Source organism: Labrus bergylta, chromosome 10 (assembly GCF_963930695.1).
Source record: "Labrus bergylta chromosome 10, fLabBer1.1, whole genome shotgun sequence".
Classification (NCBI taxonomy): domain Eukaryota; kingdom Metazoa; phylum Chordata; class Actinopteri; order Labriformes; family Labridae; genus Labrus; species Labrus bergylta.
The window spans coordinates 12,513,165-12,526,273 of NC_089204.1; the positions used below are offsets into that span (position 1 = coordinate 12,513,165).

Genomic DNA, 13,109 nt, shown 5'->3' on the forward strand with positions numbered 1-13,109 from the left:
ATTCAACATTTCTATTGTTTTTTTTGCAGAAAAAATAGCAGATATTAATTAATCACTGACCAGAGTGCAGATTGAGTGAAGATGTATTTGTCCATTGATGTTCACAGTACATCTGTCTCTGGACTTATGTGGCACATTGCTATGCTATCTTTTCATTGTTTAAAGATTTCTTCATCTGAATCTCTATCACTTCTTTATTATAGAGCCGCCTCTGTTATATCGTTCTTTCCTTGTTTTACATGACATTATGACGGTTTCTACTGATCTTTGCAGTCATGCAATTCAGTACTTGTGATGTCTATGCAGAGGTCCTGTGGACCTTTAAATATGAATGTTTTGCATAGCATATTGTATATTGATCTTGGTTTTGGGTCACATGTCAGGTGACCTTGGGGGTTGTATACATGTGGAGGGGTGTTCATTAACTTGTTCAAGTCTGTTGAAGGTCGAGGGTCCAAAACGTTACAGGTGGTTATTTCTCCATTAAATTCAATTAAATTGGAGCAGCTTCTGGTGTGCAGCCTATTTTTTTGTGTGTGAAGATTGAACCTTTAAGGGTAGTACAGCTATTTGTACGTAGGTCGTCCACCCCGACCTGTCACCTGCTGGGTCCAGCGCCAAAAACCAACCAAGTCATTTAATGAGCCAATACATTGACATTGTAATGAACGTATACTGTATTTATAAGCAATGTAGCTCGTAGTAGGTTTGCGGTCGTGAGCAGAGAGGTGGTGATCTCTTTTAGACTGGGGTTTATTATGTGCAGCCTACATGATGAGAGGATGATGTCAACGTTGACTATAAATGCCTATATGTATAGAATCTGTCTTCTTGTTTAATATTTATGGGGGGGGGGAGGGCAGGGGCGGCTGTGGCTCATTGAAATGTCCCATGAGATGCACTAAAGGATCGTTGTGGTCCATAGCATGACAAATATTAAGAAATGTAAAAGGCATGAATAAATGTAAAGGAGAAACATCCGGAAGGAGTGAGAGGAAGCAAGAGAGAGTACAACAAGAAAGGATGCAGTTAGAGAAGAAAGAAAGACTGTGTGTGTGTGTGTGTGTGTGTGTGTGTGTGTGTGTGTGTGTGTGTGTGTGTGTGTGTGTGTGTGTGTGTGTGAGAGGCAGCAGAATCTATAGCCGGATTAACACCCTAATAGATGAAAATTGTAAATAATTTGCTGTAATGGAGCATCCTGGCTCAAAGAGCAATAGGCTGATTCAACATGACACTCGATCTCAGTCCCACTCTGGGAGTCTTCAGACACCGTTAAGTGATCCGCTTGACAAGCAGCCGATTCCGTTCAAACCAACACGGAGAGCGACTCTGAGCCAGCAACTCCCAACGGCGCTGCTTAAAAAACTAGTGTGCATGTTTGTGTGTGTGTGTGTGTGTGTGTGTGTGTGTGTGTGCGTGTGTGTGTGTGCGTGTGCGTGTGCGCTTAAAAGAATATCATTCCTCGTTTCTTCTGATTTCAGCTCTGTCATCTTCCCTCTCCTTCGCCTCATGCCTCGTCATCTCTCCTTCTCCTGCCCTCCACCCTCTTCTTCTCCTCCTCCTCCCCTCTGTTCTCCCCCTCCTCCTCCTCTCATCTCTGAAGCTTTGCTCTTCACATTTTTCATCTTCTCATCCCTACAAATGTGTTCTCCTGCACTTCTAAGCTTTTTCTCTCCCTCACTAAACCCCCCTCTTTTCTCCTTTAATTTCCTCTTCTCTGCTGTCTTCGATTCCTCTCCTCTCCTCTCCTCTCCTCTCCTATAGTCTACACTCACCTTGTTCTTGTTTTTCATTTAGCTCCTTTTCTTTTTCTTCTTTCTCTTCTTATACTTTACTCCTCTCCTCTCTTTCTCCTGTACTTCTCTTCTTCTTTATCTTATCTCCTCTTTTATCTCCTCCAACCTCCCTCATACTTTTACTTCTGTTTTTACCCCTCTTATCTTTTCTCCATCCTTCCTGTATCAGATTTTTTGGATCTCACATTTCATCTAAGTTTTTTTCTTCCCTTTTTTGTCCATCCCCTCCTAGTCTAATTTCTTCATGAACTTGTTTTTTCTCATTGCCTTCTTTTCTTTTCCTACTTCCTTACTGCTCTGTTCCTTATAGCTCAGTCCCATTCCTTCTTGTCCTTCTTGTCCTTCTTGTCCTTCTTTCCTTCGGTCTTCCTCTCCTTGTCTTCCTCTCCTTGTTTCCTCTCCTTACCTCCTATTATATTAGACTCCTCTGCGCTCACCTTTACTCATCCCTTATTTTACTTTCTTACTATCCTTATCTACACCCTTTTGTCTACCCTTTCTCCTTTTCTTTTCCTTTCATCCTTTACTCACATCTGCTCATTTATCTCATCTTCTTATTTCCGCTCGTGTTCCTTCACTCCACTCCTCTTCTCCTCCCCATCCCAATCCCCATTGTCTTTCTCATTTGGTTATATCTCCTTGTGTCCTCTCCTTTTTCTCATGCCCTCCTTTCCGTGTTCTACTTTGTCACTACCCTTTCTCTCCGTGTCTCCTCCTCTTCTTCTCTCTCTCTTATCAGTGTGTTTGAGTCTTCTACATATGAAAGTGCTGACTTATCAGGACGATGCTGGAGGACAGCCTGTGGGAGTTTGCCACAGAAGACACCAGCATGTCTATAGTTTATTTGTTTACCAGTTTCTGTTGAAAACACACTGTTTATGAGACATGACAAGCAGCCTTAAAGGGGAAGGAGGGTTGAGTAGAGGAGGAGAGGAGAGGAGAAGGGGACGGGGCTCGTCGTATCTCTTCTTGGATCTCGCTGATTATAGGGACACAGATACCACTTTGTGCCGGAAAATCTCCTCTCACTCTCAGAGCTCGGAGGGATTTTCTTTTTTTTTTCTTTCTTTCTTGGAAATACCTCTAACATGTCCGCCTGCTCCCGTCCCTCCCTCCCTCCCTCCCACTCTTCTGGCTAGGAGCTGAATCCAAATACACATGGCAAACTGAACTTTTCCACTTGTTTTATTCATTAAAAGAAAACAGCCCGCTCTTAAATGCCACAAGGAGAGACACAGCGCGGCTACACGTGCTCGCTCTGTAGTTCACTCGCTCGAAAGGTCAGGGGTGGCGAGCGGAAAGTGTGTGTTTCTCTGGTGATGTTCTGACAGATTTGCAGCTTTCAATGTTAATATTGGTTGATGTAAAATACATTTTGCACCAAAAATAACACTGGTAGATGTTAAAACGACTTTTGGAGGCGCAATTCTTTCTGAGCTAAATGAAAGATTATATAAAAGACAAATATGAAGGTACACTGTTACTGTTCAGTGTTTGCGTACATCATGATATTTCCTTAAGCAGCAGACAAGCAACTGTTCATTTTCCTAGCATGATCAGATCAGGGTTGAATCCCAGGATCAGCTGTCAGTATGTGGGAGGGAGAAAAGAAATGTGATGAATATTCACACTCAGGGGATTTATGCTTCTTTTATTTTGCAGGATAATTACACTACTGGGAGTGTTCAGGTGCCTTTCTTTTCCTTAAGCGTTTTTCTACACATCTATTTTTCAAACCCTGCATCTTCAAAATTCATTTTTTTTTTTTTCAACTATTTCACATTTAGTTTGCTTTTTTAATCAAAGCAAGCTAGTCTTTTGCTGAAGCCTGGAACATTCACCCTCTAAACTGCAGGGCACATTATTCTCATTTCTTAAGTAATTGTGTTTGGACACATTATCTCCTGGCTTATCAGTATATTAAGCTCTCTGCATCTACTGTGCCCTGAACCTCACAGCTAAAACACATCATGTGTAAGCAGCTGAACAACAGCTTCTAAAGAGCCACTCAACAACATTTATCCAACTTTGAGGCTCCAGCAAAAGATAGCGAGACAAAGGGGGTTCAAAATGAATCTTTTGTTCATGTTTACTTTTAAAAACTCAGGCTTTAGATATTATGGATTTATCTTGTTTGGTTTTGATGAACCAAAATGGACCCGAGAATAGTCAAACAGAGTTGCTATCTGTACTTACAGGGCTGTTCTCATGTAGCCTAGTGTTGGTACTTCTTTAAGAGTGTTTTCTCATTAGGCACGATTGTTTCATATATCGTGTCCTAGCACTATTACTCCCCATCCCCTCTCCTCCACTGGTCTGGGTTCACATCAGTAACATCTTTCCGTGCCCGATTACACTTGCATATGTACACAGTCCGATACAGCAGGTGGCAGTATGCACACAGTTGGTTTGCATATCTGCCAGAAAGAAGAAATAAGAAGAAGCAACCATAGCAACAACTCGCGGGCTAAGTCAATTCTGCTTACTGTGAATGTTTTTGTTATTTCTGGAAGGCAGCAACGACCCTCTTCCTACTCCCATATCTAACGTTTCCATATACGATGGTTTTAAAGTGTCAGGAGCCGCTTAGAATTACACAATATAGCGGTCCAATTTCTTGTTTGAACATCACAATTCCCGCGGACAGTACTCTAGTACACATGAATAGTGCCCCAGACACCCTCTTCAAGCAGACTCAGGCATGGTACTCGAGTACAGTACAAGTACGGTACATTTGTGTTCACACTGATCAAATGAGGGAGACTTTTGGGTCAAGCTTTCTCGGATCCGTGCCATGGGTCCCTAGTGTGAAACCACCCTTACTGTCATGACTCAAGTTGGACCCATTGAGGCATTATAAAATGCTTGGAAAAAACGCTAGGGACTTCAAAATTACAGAAACAAGGGTGCCAAAATTTGGGAACAGGGATGTACTAAGGATGGCTCTAAGGGTTAACAGATGGGTCAACCTTGACAAAGCATTAGTAATTGATGGCCTCAGAACGAGGATATATTGGTTATTCTTTGGATTACACACAAACAATTGTATCTTTTTGTAAGATACCAAACTGTTGTCAGGATGCACTGATTACTCAACAAGTAGCAGTAAATGAGAAAAGCAGCATGCTAAAGGAGTCATTGCAAAGATTATTTAACACGCGGTGGTTGGACATTATCTTGTAGAGGTTCAGAATATATTTGGAACCAGCTGGATAACTTAGATCCCAGCTGGAGTCATTCTTTCTATCAATCACGTTGACCACATAAAGGTTGCAGCTTCTACTTCTAGATATGTATGCAAACATGTGAAAACCAAGTATTGTGACAAAAAGTAGCAGCATTAAAATGGCTACAACAAAGCAACCACACACACACAAACCCGCACATACAAACACACACACACACACTCTGTCTGGCTCCCTGATCGGCACCATTTCCTGTCAATCCAGCAGACTCCCCAGGGAGCACAGCGACAGATACAGACAGACAGAGAGAGGAGGAAATGGGAAAAAAAAAAAAGAGGTTTTGGATGGAGAGAGGATTGGACACGACAATTTTCTGCCCCGCAGGGGAGGACATGCATGGCCGGTCTAATCGGCTAAGGAGGGCACGACAGGGGGGCACTCTCCACACCTCAGGGGTCAGAGAGCGGGGCTGTGTTTGTGTAAGTGTGCGTTCCCTCGTGCATGTCGGTCCGAGATGTGTTGGACAGGGAGGCCAGTCAGGGTTACAGAGTGTTCAAAAAGTCCTCAATCCAGCATGGAGCTCTTTGTGTCAGTTTGAAGCTAAACTTACAATTACCATCAGGAAGGATGAGAGAGTGGGAGAAGTAGTAGTGATGATTTCTTTTGTAAATTCAAGTTTAGAATCAAGCCCTCCAGACAAGCAGCACTGATTCCTATAATGAACATTTCTTTTTTTTTTTTAAATGCTGCCTTAATAAAGAGAAAAAGGATGAGAAAACCCAACTAGACACAGCTTATACACTTAATACTTCAGATTGTCAGCCTTTCAGCCAACAAAAGGTGATTACATCTCAACGTAACCTTAAATCTACTCACCTTAAATGGTAGAAAGCTAATCAGTAATGGGCTCAATAGCAGATTGAGGATTAAGTATTAAAAGTTGATGCTTGGTTTAGATTCGCTAAAATATTATCAAACCCCAGCCTGCATATCAGTGCATCTTTTACATATCATTTCTTCGCTCTGTGCAGAGAAAATATTAAAGTGTGAAATCTGTGTAATTAGCATAACAAAGATTCTTCTGTGTGCTGAGATTGTGCTGGAGGCTCCTGTTAGATATGAACAAAGATAGGACGAACAAGAAATGATATCCGGCTATCTACTGCCGGCATTTCTTTCTTCAGCATTTTGGCTAAAGCTGTCTACGTCTCACGGCTGAATCTCGCAGTAGGTCATGCAAATCATGTATGAGTTCCGTCCTCACAGTGAGCTTTGATTTAGTTGTTTACTGGCGAAAAAAATCCCTAAAGATGTCTAGGGAATGTTCTTGATAATGTGTTTTATAATTAAAGTGGGAGAGAGAATGAAAGTGTTTAGGGCAAGGAGAAAATGAGACAGAGTGGAAGGTAGAGGTAGACCGAGTGATGGAGAGAGAGAGAGAGAAAGGCCATTAGGAGGAGGAGGAAAAAAAGTGAGAGCGATGGATGTTATGTTAAAGAAAAAAAAAGGCCCTGATGGTGAAGATTGTAAGAGACAACAAGGGTCATCTCACCGTCGTTATATTTATATCTGTTAGTGCATATCCTCTCCAATCTCCTGACACATTGTTGAATAACATCCTTTTGTTGGTGTTGTACTTTAATCATTACAGCGTTGAGATGTTTGGAGTCACAGGCTCAGCTCTTAAACATTTTGTTTCAATTAAAGTTTGATTTTACTTTTTAGTTGCTTTTTCCGGATCCTCCTTTAATCATGCATGTTGAATATTTCCGTCTCTCACCTTCTTTACTGGAAACTGATTGCAATATAACAAACCTCTCAAAAGGAATTTGTGTTTTCAGTGTTTTCAGTGTTTTAAGATATAGAACACAGAATCTGTTCTGAACTCACAGTGCACTGTTGTTGTTTTTTTCTTGATACATCCAGTTTTCCCGTCTTTTGTTTTCATTCCTGTCTCTTTATGTTTAAAGTTCCCTCTGTGAATAAAACAATCTATGGATTATGCGCAAATATAAACACTTGTTTTTGAATAGTATCTGCAACAATTCACACTTTAATTTGTATAGCGCCAATTCATAACAAATGTTATCTTGAGACACTTTACAAAAAGCAGGTAAAAGACCTTACTCTTTGTTACTGTATATTATCTACAAAGACCCAACATTAATCCGTCATCAGCACAGTATTTAGCAACATTTAGCGAAGTTACAGTGACAAGAAGAAACTTCCTTTAAGAGACAGAAATTTTGAGCAAAACCAGATTCATGTTGATCAGCCATTTTCCGAAACTGTGCTGGACTTGGGAAGTGGAATAGAGGGAGATTTAGGAAGAAGTTTTTTTTGTGTGTGGAACTCCCAGAAGAAAAGTCTATAAGGTAATCAAAAAAAGTCTTGGCTTTGCTTCACGTCATGAATGAACCACCATAAAAAATGTCTTTCGCTAATAATAATGTAGGCACACGCAAAATACAAATATAATGTCAATTTTAACTTTAGCTTGGATAAATCTATATGTTATCTGCTGTGGCTGAATTTCATGAGATAGAACTCCTTTTTTTTAAATTTATCACAGATCACAATGCCATGATTTGTCACCCAAAATTAAAAAAAAAACAAAACAAAAAAAAAACAGAACTGCTATTGGAAAGCTGGAAAAATGTAAACAAGTAGAACATTTAGTGAGCAGGTGAAGGGAGATCTCCAGCCAAAAAAGAAGATCCCTCCATATTAGAGTTTTGATCCCCTATACTAACACTCTAATATCAACACCTCTTTTACCAGAGGATGTTCCTTTCACTATTGAAATGCTTCTTCTTATTGGTTTCCCCCCTTTTTTATATATTGATCTAGCCTGAGAAAAACTAATTTCACACGTTAACCGTCATTTCCTTTCAGATATCTGCAACACTGTTGTGATCTCTTTCATTAGCTGAGACTTTGCCCTGCAGCTGCTTTCCTTTATATCACAAAGTAAGTTGTAGTTTTACGCCTTGCTTGCTGTCCACAGATCAAGTTTTTGCTTATTTGGATGATTGGATAAGATGCATACGCTTAACCACAACTTTGATTAAACCAGATTGAACCAAGACCCGAAAATCAGTGAGCTGTTAGAAAACAGAGAAAAGGAGAGAACAAAAAGCAACTATCATAGCTCTTAGACTCCGACAATTTATCCATCATGCTGCGATAGCAATAACCCTGACCATAAATACCTCTGCACCGAGCACTTTGTTCATCTGGGGGGACGGAAATGGAACAACTGCTGCAACAACTGTTTGTTTGACGCAAGCACACGAGACACAAGGAGAGGAGATGTGGATGAGAGGAGGAAGGAAGCTATAAGGAAGGGGGGGGGGGGAGGATGAGATGGACACTTTTTTTTTAAACGACCTCACTTCACCATGATGCGCCTCTTTTCTGTTACTTATTTCCCATGAATGAAATAGAAAGGCAAAGAATGACAGTAATGAAAAAAGAAAAAGCAAAGAGTGACCTTGTGTGAGTTTCCATTCACTGGGGGTTATTTCTGTAAAAAAGAGGGTTACTCCAACCAGCACCAGTTACCTGATGTAAGACTGATGTGAAAGAAGCTTGTTCCTTTATTGTGCACAGGAGAGACGCAGGCTGACATCAACATGACCACAAGGGTAAAGCACCATGCAACCCAAGAATAAGTTCACATTTAAGTTGCGCACACAGAGCAGGACATTGTGTTACATTGCTTCCATGACGAGGCTGCTACTCTACAGTGACGTTCACCGTGGTCAGCTGCGGGACACCGCTTGGTTTAGTGGAAGAAGGACATGTGACTTTAGACACAATCCAAGATTTACAATGTATGTCATTTTAAAAGAATCAGTCATTGGTTACATTTGACTGTGGATCAGGAGATAGGAGCAAGTTGTCCACTGATCAGATAGGGTAGGTAGTTATATGCACATCACGTAGGTGCAGGGCAGTGCAAAATCAAAATATGATCACCTGAAGAAGACCTCTGGTGGAAACATTGTGATCAATGAAAACTTTTTGTGGCATTTGAGCAAGTGTGTGGGCAACTACCTTCTTCCTAAGAAACTGAACTCAAAGCCAACAGTTGTGTTTGTTAGTCTGCATTGGAAGTCTTCAGCCACATGACCACCATTTTGAAGAACCCACAGCTCAATATAAAACAAGCGGGATTCTGTGCACCAGATGCATGAAAATAGGAATACAAAATGAAAAGACACTTATGTAAGGCAGTTTCATGTGTTATACACGGGTGGATCATGAGCCGAAAAATACAGCAGTTTCAGCCTTTATAGTTTTGTCAAATGGGGAAAAGGGTAACGTCACCAGTTTTGTCAAAGTAATAATATGAAGAAAAAGTCCTAGCACTTAAATTAAGGAATGACACACATTAATGGCACACAACTAAAATCACAGACAATGAAAAGTAAAGTTATTGCCTAAATTTGATCTGACTGCATCTTTAAAAACAATCTTCTTTGGATTTCATCCAATAATTCTTATTGGACGAAGGACTGAAATTGCCCAGTATTGCCAACTAGTCGATTTCTACATTGTACACAGTCAGCAAAAGCAGTTGTCCGGGCTTAAGTGGCACTTGATATTTCAAATATGAATAGAGAGAGAGAGAGAGAGAGAGAGAGAGAATAATGTCTCTCTCTCTCTCTCTCTCTCTCTCTCTGTCAGGTCAGAACCTCTGTTCTCTTCAGCACTACTTAGCAGCTGTCAGCTGAGAAAGCTTTTATACCCAACAGACAGCTCAGCAGGATTTTACTATTGACTTAAATGCTTACCTGGACTCCACCCACCTGACTCTCCTTTTTAACCTTCCTGACCTCTCCACCCACCCCTGTTTTTTCACCCCTGTTCAATTCTGCCTCTCCTTTATCCCTCGCTCTCTTTATCATCACTTCTGCTTTCTCTCTCTCTCTCTCTCTCTCTCTTCCTCTCCCTCTCTCTCTCTCTCTCTCTCTCTCTCTCCCTCTCTTGTCTCTCTCTCTCTTTCCCTCTCATAGTTCTCTCTCTCGTCTCTCTCACTCTCCCCCTCACTTACTTTGATTAGTTCGGGAGCACAGCCAGAGAAAGCTCTTACAGTCGTCACATCACCCTGACTCTGCCTCATCATTTACACACACTTACTCACACAAGTATATATGCTGGCACAAACGCAGCACACAAAGATACACACACACACACACACACACACACACACACACACACACACACACACTGGGGCATTGACATGCAAATGGTAGAGCACATACATGCACAGAAACAACATGTCACCCACCTTGTGTTTAAAAATATTGGCAAGTAGACCCGTAGAGCTGAAACTAAAGACTGATGTTGAAAACTAAACATAGTTCTGTGAGAACAATTTAAGTGAACCTAAAGTGTGACTGTTGCTACGACTCTGAAAAATGAAGACTGTAAAAAGTTAAGCACTGTTCTTAAAGGTACAGGGGTTACCCATAAAATAGAAGATGAAGGTCACAAGGGGATAAAGGCAGTTAAAGTTTAGCGAGAGGAAATGAGTCTATGGAAATGGATTAAAAAGGAAATGATTTAAAACACTCTGTTGTTTTGACATTGATTCAGGCTGAGGACTTTAAACACACTTGTGATTGGTATGTGATGCTAAGAGGGGAACGCTTCATGTTTTCAGAGTCAAAAGTTCAAATGTTTGCACGAGATGAAAACAACTAAAAACAAAAAACTCAGCAACTTATGAAGTAATCAAGAAAAACATCAACTGTAGTTGTCCTTTCACCATCATTAATATATATGATATATATATATATATATATATATATATATATATATATATATATATATATTTTAAGATTTATGGTTGGCCGTTTTGCATTTTCATCGGGACAGTGGATGGAGTCGGAAACCAGGGAGAGAGAGCGGGGAATGCCGTATGGGAAAAGAGCAACTTGTTGGAATCGAACCCGCAACCGCCCACTTGAGGGACTATAGCCTCTGTACACGACACCTAGCCCATCACCTGTGAAAGAAGGTTAAGACAAAGCTAGGTTCACAAAAAAATCACAGTGCCTTTTTTGCCTAACCATACTACTGTGTCGAAACTTGAGGATGTGCTCCTGACACAAACAGACACACACTTATGTGAACTTTCCTTGACTACTCTGCAGCCATCTTTACTGTTAATAAGTGTGAATCTGAATGACCTTTCGCTCCACTAACCTGTAATTTCCTGGAGGAAATAGTGTATCGTAAACATGATGTAATGTAAACATCTTTGTTAGTGTGCATGCTAATTTTCTTGTGGTTTGTGTGCACCTCAGATCAAAGGAATTAATAGGTTGTAACCACACACACACACAGTCACACACACACACAGACACACACAGACACACAACTTAAGTGGGATTCAGTTGCCTGGGAACAATCCAGACAGTTGCCACCGCAAAGTAAATAAATAAGTGAACATGTGTTATTTGTGCTTGTCAGTGAAACTGTGTGTATGTGTGTGCCTGTTTAACAATAACAACAACACATGCTCATAATTTCAAACTGAACAAACACCTGTTATTCGTTTTGCGTCATTTTTTATCTTCCCTGTTTTGTTCTCCTCCTTCTGTCTCCCAAAAAAACAGAACAATGACTCATCGTTTAGTCTGTGTGTTATCTCAGTCAGGAAAAGAGAAGGGCTCGCTAATAGGAAGTACTAGTACCAGAGCTGTGTGTGTGTGTGTGTGTGTGTGTGTGTGTGTGTGTGTGTGTGTGTGTGTGTGTGTGTGTGTGTGTGTGTGTGTGTGTCTGTGTGTGTGTGTGTGTGTGTGTGTGTGTGTGTGTGTGTGTGTGTGTGTGTGTTTGTGTGTGTGTTTAGTTAGTAGGGAATTCATCATTTCCTGACACTCTGAAAACACTAAACAAACAGGGGAGCCTCTAGCCTCTAATTATTCTGTACGCTCTAGCACTTAAACTTATTAGCACCGGAGGGGATGTTTACGTGTTTGTGTGTGTGTGTGTGTGTGCGTGTGTGTGCGCGTGTGTGTATGTGTCTTGTTAGTGCCAAGGTGGTCCAAGAAATGTGTTGTGTTAACTTGATAACCACTTTGATAGCAGCGTGTTGATGTGTCCTCTAATTACTCTCTGTATACATGCCTGAGGCTGCTCAACACGCAATACTGTAAACATGTATATACAGTTTAAATATGTGTGACAGTTAACTCACAGAGATGTTTTTTAAATATTTCTAAATAAATGTTAGCTTGACTTATTAAATATTTGGACAGCCCTTTTGTTATTGTAAACCTTTATTTACAATTATTGCGCACAGGTGGTCCTTTTCCCCCACAGTGACCCACTTTATAGTAATGCAGTTTGACAGTGTTGTGCTGTGAACGTTTAGTTGTTGGACTCAAGAAACATCATAGTTAGTGTGTGTTCTCTGTATTTGAAAAAAAGTGTAAAAAAAAAAAAAGGAAAATAAATCATTTAAATACTGCTTAATTTCCAATTTCGCCCTAATTATATTCAGGCAGTGTGTATATAGGGAAAGATTATTATCGTGTTTACGTAAATAAGGAGAGAGCAGGGACTCTTTAAAACGATTTGAAGTTTAGTTTAAAATGACCCCAGTATAGATAGACGTCAGTATAGATCCAGTTTGAGCTGTGCAGGTAAAGCATTCCACATTGTTCATTGTTCATTGTTTATTAGGATCCCCATTAGCCTTGGCTCATGGCCACAGCTAGTCATGTTGATCCATGCATTGATGTGCTGCACAAAAACACACAAGTATTATTGAAGAATTTTGTATTAATATTTTTGTAAAGCCTGGAGACTTCTCTAAACCGTTCTGATTTGCCCCGAGTGTTAAAGGGCTTTTTAAAGCTTAAAATTGTTGTATGAACTGCAAGAGGAAAGCACAAATGAAAAAGGAATAACAGATGACAAACAGAATGTATCACGGAGAAGAGAAAAATGTTTGTAAAACAGAGAAAAAGATGCTTTTGTGCTTCTTCATGGACATACGTATGTACTGATATGAAGACAGTTTGTGCGCGTGTGTGTGTGTGTGTGTGTGTGTGTGTGTGCGTGTGCGTGCGTGCGTGCGTGCGTGTGTATGTGTGTGCATATCATTTCCCCA

General features: G+C 40.6%; 1 protein-coding gene across 3 annotated transcripts in view; it reads left to right on the forward strand.

Annotated features, from left to right (window-relative positions):
* atrnl1a (attractin-like 1a) overlaps positions 1-13,109 on the forward strand; it is a 250,418-nt gene that overhangs the window by 219,594 nt on the left and 17,715 nt on the right. The window lies entirely within an intron of this gene.